Raw genomic sequence first — 8,743 nt, forward strand, 5'->3', positions numbered from 1 at the left:
GACAGCGGCATTTTTTTCACTAAGGAATTTATGACTGAGCACTTAACAACGCACAAAAAAAATTAAAAATCATTTTTTTAAGTTTTAGGAAGTAAAGTAACGTAACGTAATTTCGTTACACGTTACTCAAAATAAGTAACGTAAGTACGTTACCCGTTAATTCTTTGGAAAAGTAACGAGTACGTTACTACGGTACCAAAAAAAGTAACGCGTTACCGGTAACGCCGCTACTTGTAACGAGTTACCGCCAACACTGGTTTTGCATCATTGGCCTTGGAGTGTGTGTTTTCAGGGGTGGGAAGGGGGAGGGTATTTACTGGTAGTGTGCCGGGAACCGCGTAATACTGTCTCGCAGGCCTCGGGTTGCTGACCCCTGATCTAAAGGTTGTGGTGATATGACTTCTAAAGATTTAATAATCGGTTACACTGACGACTACATTTATCAACAGCATACAACCGAATTTATAACATGGCACGAGCAATACGCTGTTGCAACATAAAGCGTTTCTGAAAATAAAATTACGAAATTCCACCTGGCCAGAAAGCACAAGATCAAATGTGAACTGCAATTCCCTGATTCATGATTCGCGCGTTGCGAATCCACAAAGCATATTCAACAACTCGGTGCTTACAAACAAGCACGTTTCCGCCTTTTATCTGATGGTACGTTTTCAGTTAGCAAATCAACCGCGAATGGATGAATCATGAACCAGAGGAAACGAGATTATGAGAGATTAAACATATGACTTGGTGTTTTTTTTTGTTTTTTTTTTTCATTTCTCCCATATGCCAATCGGACTAGCGTTCTACGAAAAACAAAATTGTTTTGTGGGCATGCGATGATATTCTTTGTATTCAACTTCGATTTCGGGTAGTTGGTTTATACTGCATAAAATGTTAAAAAGCTCCAACCACAGTAGTCCAATGAAGACCGAAGGCGAGAGTGCAGGCGCTAATTTGGGCTTCAAATTCTTCAATATGGCGAGTCAAAATTGTATCATATAACTTCCATACTTGGTTCATTTATGCTGTTAGCTGATAAACCAAGAATTAAGCTTTTAAGGAAAACTGTTAGTTTTTTTTGTTTTTTTTTAGTGTCTGTCGCATGTTTGGAGTGCGTGTCAATTTGGTGCACGCACATTGTTTAGCCTGCTTACCCCTTCTTTGATACTCATCAGAACCAGGGTGTCGAACCGGAACCGAACCGAACCGAAAACCGGAACCGAACCGTTATTTTTAGCCGAACCGGAACTGAACCGAACCGAAATCTTCGCCGCCATCTTGGAACTGAACCGGAACCGAACCGAAAAAAAATATAACGGTAACCGGTTCAAAACGGTTCAAGGTATTCTTTTTTCGTTTTTGTTAGTATCACAAAACGAACATATGGGAATATGAAATTGGCGGCTGTATTTCTATCTATTGTTCGAATTGTCACATACAGAATTGCAATGTATGGTAAACTGTGGGTTTTCGTGGCGCTTTTGTACTGGCGCTATGATTAACCATGTGTCATGTTGTCACGTGACGTCATGGTGTCAATACATGCTGTCAAGTAATGTCACGTGACCCTGTGACGTCACGTGACTCACTGCGTCAAGTCGATTTAATTTGAGAAAGTCACTAGATGTATTAACCTTGTTGACAGCGTGACGTAACATGATATCACGATTTTGCACCGAGTCACGTGACACCGTGACGTAAACAATTTTCATAGCCCCGAATCGAGTGCTCAAGTTCATGCCAATCAGCATCGCCGAACATTCGGGCAGCGGCTTGTGTTCAATTAAAGATGATAATAGCCCAACTCTAACAATATCTGAAGCTCCAGCCCAAGCTTTTGCTTTCTAGACCCTAGCGCATGACTATGATGAACACTAACGGTATATAATTAGCGTCAGATCACGTGGCTGCTTGTTCAAATTGCGAGTTGAGGAGGGGATCGACAGCTATTTGTTTCTTTATTTTATTTTGCATCTGCTATTTTTTTTTCTTTTCGCAAGCTATCAACGTCAGGGGTTACTTCTTAACAGTATTTATTGAAAGTACAAAAACAAATGTTGCACGACCAATTTTACATTATTGAAGCACCCAAAAATGTTTTCGTTATTGGGGAGGAGGAGTGACCGTGACGCACCATGCGGTTAACTTTAGAACTACACGGATGGGGACAATAAATACAATGACTCAGCGCTCGGCCGACATAACCGAACGCGGCGTCAGCGTTCGGCTGGAGTTCGTGTTCTCCGGTGAGGAAGGGGACAAGCACCACGGATTTTGGCCAAGCAATGGCCAATGTCTGGCGATGGTCTTTTGGCCAGTGGCCAGAGAGTGGCCATTCATTGGCCAATGCTTGGCCGATGGCTGATGGCCAGTGGCCATTGGCCAATGGCCAGATAAAGGCCAGTCACCGGCCAGTCTCTGGCCACTGTCTGGCCACTTGGCCAAGGACCACAGCCAGCCACTGGCCGATGACTGGACAACTCTGTGCTGCTTGGGGGGGCTCTTTTGTTTCCACTCCGGCCTGCATGAACAATGCAGCATGCATGGTCCCAGCTCAGCACAAAAGCCGAAGTGGGCCCAGCTCACATTCTCTGAGGATAGATCCGACACTTAACGTCGCTTCGTCGATTGTTAGTATTTTTTACATTAAACTGTGCCTTGCGCTCTATTGTAGAAGATGACATGGACATGCACATAAGGCCTGTGTGCACGTGCAGAGGCCTTGTGTTGAGTAAACACCTAGGTGTGGGGAAACAAACGGGTAAGAACGCCCCCTATAGTTCGATCGCCTGCCCAATTTTTGAACTGTACGGAAAACAATACTTGAAAGAAAAACAGAAAAAAAAATATTGACCTCAGAGGGAGAGCCGAACATTGGCAGTCGCTTTAAGGCTGTGTTCCAAATCTTACCAAAATGGATCCGAGTTACTCCCGCGGGTCATGTCACGTGACATCACAGATTGAAAAGTGCTGGACGCGGCTAGGTTTTGGAACGCCAGAAAACAAAACCCTTACTCTGGAGTAAGATCATGTAAATTTTGGAACACGGCCTAAGTCTCACACGAGCGTCGTTCTCAAGGTTTCTACCACCTCTGTATTTTGCTTAAAATATTTCTATACATTCACATAACGCTGCTTAAAATCACTTCCTAACGTTATAACTAAATAAACTTGGCTTTGCTCTTTTTTTAGGCAATGGCAGTGGCCAAAAAATTAGAGAAATATGAGCATCGTTGATCCCCTCAACTCGGAGCCAGAAGCGCCCTCCTGGCCTGGTACTTATCTGAGGCCGCCAACGTTAATCATGCCCCCGTGGTGGGGTTGGAAAGGAAGAAAACGCCTGCTGGAGCTCCAGGCATTTTTAGAGTTCGGCTAATCTCATCACCGCAGTGGTTGGACACAAGCCACTACCCGAGTGTCCGCCGAGGCATTGATTGTTACGAGCCGATGTACAGTGCTCACGCAGTTCTCGTGTCTCATCCATGAGCCGCGCTCGACTGTTGTCAGGCGGGTGGTTTCGATCCCCCAATTACGTCGTCAAGCTTTGCGAAGACAATACTGAAAGATATAGTTCCCTTTTATTCTCGTAATTCCACCGTGACAAGGGAACTTCTGAATCAGTGGCGGCCTGTGCGAGTATACTTGGGTCAGACTAGGACGAATAGGCCTCTGAAAATTCATGAACATTCCAACCCGATATCATTTGATGACCGCTTTAAACTTCGCGGGGTGCAAAAAAAAAAAAAAAAAAAAAAGCAATGGAGGGTTGCTGCTAACAAGTGACAAATAAAATAGTGGATTTAGCTCTCACAAACGGAGGAGGCAATTCCTCAGGAATACTTTCAGCCTTTCCACCTTGGTGAAGAAGGAACACCAGCGAAGCTGTACTATGGTGGGAATGAAGTAATGGGCCGGCCGCAAGTCGGCAAGCCAGAGTGCAAAGACAGGAGAGGTTGTCGCCATCAATGCGCGACGGCGACAACCAGACAACCGGGAAGCCGGTTGTCTGGTTGCCGCCGTCAATTATAGATGGCGGTAGCTGTCCAGAGTTTTGTGTCATTATTTGTTTGCTGACTGACATGATGGGAAACTGACCCTTAAAGGGACCATGAAATGATTTTAAGATCGAGTTTCATCCACCGCACGTCGTAAAAGGTATGAAAAGAAACGAAAACACAAAAATAGGGAGCCAAAAAAAGTTATTTGCTATAGAACTTTTAAAAGAAAACTGGACTCTTTTGCGCCTTCTTTCCTTCGCCTTTTCACTACGATGCATCCGCGGAAACGGAGCACGTCAGCCAAATCCACGTCGCCTATTGGGTAAGAGCCTACCTCACCAGCACCGCGATCGTAAACAATAAATAGCCGGCGAATGTTTCCTAAAAGTTTTGTTAAATAATATTCAGATCCACATTTTGCAGCATAATTAGAGATGTGTGGCGAAAATTCCCAAATTTGATAATGCTGAGAGCCAAGCGCCATCTGTCGTGTGGTAAACGAAGCAACTACTGCGCGTGCGCAGTAGGGCAGGGCCGACAGTTACTTGGGTGGCGGCGACCGACGAACGTTTATTTTCTTTGTTTTGCTTCCTCTCAAAACTCTGACTGACTGAACGTTTATTTTTCTACGTGTTCTTCTCGCGCGTGCCGACTTCAAGCAGCAAGAAAACAGTACTTAAAACAGACCACGACGAACAAGAACGCTGGATCCACCGACTCCGACGAAGCGAGCTGCTCAGAATATAGGCCTAGCAGGCATTCTGACTCGGCGCTGCGTTGCTTCGTCGCAAGACCGTCTGCCTACGACCGGCTGGCGTGCTAAATGGAATATGCCCGCGCGACCCTTGTGGACCCTTCCCGTATTATAGTTTGATCGCTGACCTCAATTTTAGATTAAGAGGTGAGGTCAATCTCTTCCCCTTGTTTTCCGAGGCAGTGTTGACGAACACTCGTCGAAAATGGACTCTCGTCGATTCTATCTTCTTGTTTTGTGTGATATAGAGCTGAAATAAACGATTACCTTCGTAACACGGTATGTACACTTTGTTATTGGTATGCCATTTTTATTCTGACAGACTGCACGTCGCTGTCGAGCTATAACAGTTCGTGGGAGGTATACGTGCAACCCCGGTCCAACCTTCCATTGCCGAGTGTCGCGTCAGTATCGAGTTGCAATCGTAAAAGAACGGTCCCGAAGCGCTTACCAACAGCGCGAATACAGCACTTCCATCAAGCGCACGCGTCCGCTCCGAGTGTAAACAGGTATTTACGTGGCTCTTGCTGACACTCGTAGTTCAAACGTATCTTTTTTAACGTCGGCTCGCTCCTGCATCTCCGAGGCCGCGAAAAACGCCGCGGCAATTTGTTTCCATCTACGTCGCTTTGCAAACGACTGACACGGGCCGGCCCTTTTGCCAACAATGACAGTTGGGTTGACTTCTGGAGTCTTCACCGGAAGACTCGCTGCACTTCCCAACAGGCATACCGGCGTATGGAACTAGTCCCATGCTGTCGCTGTAGCGCAACATATCTCATTGAATTTCGCTCAGCTGCGATGCGGCGATGAGAGGCGCCGATTCAGAAAATACGTCGGTGAGATCAGCGCAGTAAAAGCTACCGGCGCACCCCAACTCGTTGCCGCTAACGCTCGCATTCTCCTACTGCCGAGAGAACTTCCGGTTCCGGAAACAGCCTACGTCACGGCTTGTTTTGCGGTCAGTTGGAGAGAATGAAAAAGTCGATATTTCAATAATTTTTTGTGTAGAAGTTAATAAACCGAGACGAAAACGGATGCCTGTTCGGCATTCAGTGAACATTGACGGTTTAATGTAAAAGTTATCTGGAAAAAGTAAAAGGGTCATTTCATGGTCCCTTTAATAGCTCCGCTGTAAAAATAAGCGTGTGTGTGTGTGGGGAAGGGGGGTAGTTTTAAAAACATACTCTGTTGTAAAGAGGTTCCTCTTTCCCTCATCTTTGGCGGAGACCAAAAAGCGTGGGCCCGGAAACTACTTTGTTTGCAAAAACACTCTTGCCAAAAAGCACGTTTTTGTCGTGCCAGACGGTCGCGCAGTTCCTCGCGAAGATGCACTACGAATAATAATACTTGGCTTTCACTGAGCTTGAACCTCCTGCAGCGTGCATTTTGCACCATCGAATTTGATTTTCTTAGCAAGAAGCCACAATGACTACTAGCATATAGTATGATGACGTCACGTGCACGTCATGCTAAACAGTTCAGCTTTCTGGTGAAATGTGATGTTCGCAACACTAGCAATAGATGAATTCCATCGGTCCTTCGCGCTATTCGTGTAAAATTATTAATTTCATTGCGTGCACCTTTACGCATCTCTTTTTGCAGTAAGGCGCTCTGTAAGAGAACATTTAGGAAAATACCATTATTTTCTCTTTTTTTAACATTTCGAGTATTTGCTTTCAGATCTGTCATGTGAACACAGAGTCCTTTTTGGCGTACCCTGCAACCCGATGTTTCACACTGCCAATCAGCAAACAGAAAAACACTTTTACGCAGACTCAACAGCTCGCGTAGTTTCGAGTATCTTCCTTCCGTGTCGGTCTCAAGCTGTTATGTAAACTTTTAAGGTAATATTTATTGATCATTATAAAAATATATTACATTGCTAACTGAATATTTGACAACATAAATAAATGGCCGACCACCCAAAAGCTATGCCCCCCAAAATTATTTGAACTGTGTTCTGCCAATCTTTTCCGGCGTTTGTATCCTCGACAGGCACGTTGAAGGTTATTTGGGACAGCTTTACATACATTTCTGATTTTGAAGCTAATTTAAACAACAATTTGTTCCTCACATATATAACTTCTTAAACATATAGAAGCCTGTTATTGCCTCTTCTATGTGGTAAACATTGCTTTAATGTGTCTCTGGGCTGGACAAAAATAAAGTAAACAGGGGCGCGCGGCTGAACCATGACGATTACGCACGCAAACTGTCAGAAAATATCCAATTAAGTAGCTGCCATGCCGAGAAAAACTTTAAATACTACTTCGTTTTACTTAATAAAGAAGGTACTTTGGGGGACGCTTAAGCTTCGGCTTTAAAATCGCCTCCTCACTTGCCGCGCAAGCGTGCCTCGGTTGCCTAGTCAGGAGCGTCTGACTCGCAACCGAAGGGTCGTAGGATCGAATCCCTCCTAAAATCCTTTTTTTTCTTCTTTAAGGCAAAGAGAAATTATTAGAGACATACGGCGACCTGCAATTCACGTTACATGTCATGTTTTAATCACTTTCATTCCATGCGTGATGTCACGTTTCACGTGAGCATTGTGAGTTGTTTGAAATTATTGAGCGAGGGCATGTAGCTCTGACGTAATGACCTTATCGACAATTCAGGATTTTCCAGTCACGCCACCGAAATCGGCTTTTCTGCGACATGAGCTTCTCAGTGCTATTGCGTTAAAATAATCAATTAGCAAGGGTGACGCTCATTTGCAAATTAAATGACCGGCCTCTTGTCAAGAGCAAACCTCAATAGCCAGGCTATGCCAGCTTATCCTGCATAAGAAAATGTTAACTAACGTGGGCAAGCGCTATATTGGGCCAGATTCGATCTGAGTGCGAATGTGCATATAGATTAGACTGAACAATTTTGATTGCTCCTTGCTGCATGATTAGTCGCATGCATCGCGGTGCTGAGTGTAAGCAATGTTTGGTTAAAACAACAAGCATTTTGATTGACGCTCGGCATTTCTTTAAAAAATAGACTGAAAGGGATTATCCTAGAACTTTCGTGACATTTTGAAAATTTCATTGCTTTTTGCTTAGTTGTGTCGTCATCATATACATATATATATTGTGAAACATATTTAGTAAACAATATTTCACGATATATATGGCCACGAGGCGCCCATTTCATAATTTTGTGCAGTAATTAATTCTTTAGTTCGAGGACACAATCACGATTTAACTTTTAATACTGCCACACAAAGTTGTACCAATCAAGGGTATTTTTGGTGACCATGCCACACTTGGCGTCAACATTTTATACTGTGTGAATAAATCACCTTGAATTTTAGAATTTTACTTAAACACAAAGAAAGGACAGGAAAAGACAGTATAGTTCTAAGTTCCAAGCTGATCAATTTACAGGTATGTACCAACAAGCTCAGCTCCTTACTGTTATACTGAAACATTTGGATTCCGGTAAATATATGTTACTGGTAATGTGTATGTTATGTCGTATGAACACGCCGTTATGTATGTTAAGAAATTAAAAAAAAAATGAATTTCATACTTTTGGTATTTGAAAAAAAAGTTAATTGCACAGATGAGAGCAGAAACTATATAGTTGATTGTTTCACGGCGTAAATGGTGTATAGTGTCAGAACAACGCGGGAAATATATTATCAATTTAGCGGTTCAAACCGGTTCGAACCGGTTTGAACCGTTATTTTTTGCTCCCCGGAACTGAACCGGAACCGAACCGAAGGCCGTGAACCCGAACCGGAACCGAACCGATAAAATTTTCGGTTCGACACTCTGATTACAGTCTTCGAAATTTCTAATTTTGAGCCAAATTGGCTTTGCCGGAAATACGTTGAAGAGCACACCATCATTCAAAAGTATGCCAAACTGCTTAGGATGTTGGCAAGGACACGATAACAGATTAGCTACATAATTTATTGCTAACGGCCTATTATGTCATTAATGCTGTCAAAAAGTATTGAGCAGTTATTGCTGCTTCCCAGACGAAAAAATCGCCT

Source organism: Ixodes scapularis, unplaced genomic scaffold (genome assembly GCF_016920785.2).
Source record: "Ixodes scapularis isolate PalLabHiFi unplaced genomic scaffold, ASM1692078v2 PGA_scaffold5__190_contigs__length_132052651, whole genome shotgun sequence".
NCBI classification, from domain to species: Eukaryota; Metazoa; Arthropoda; class Arachnida; order Ixodida; family Ixodidae; genus Ixodes; species Ixodes scapularis.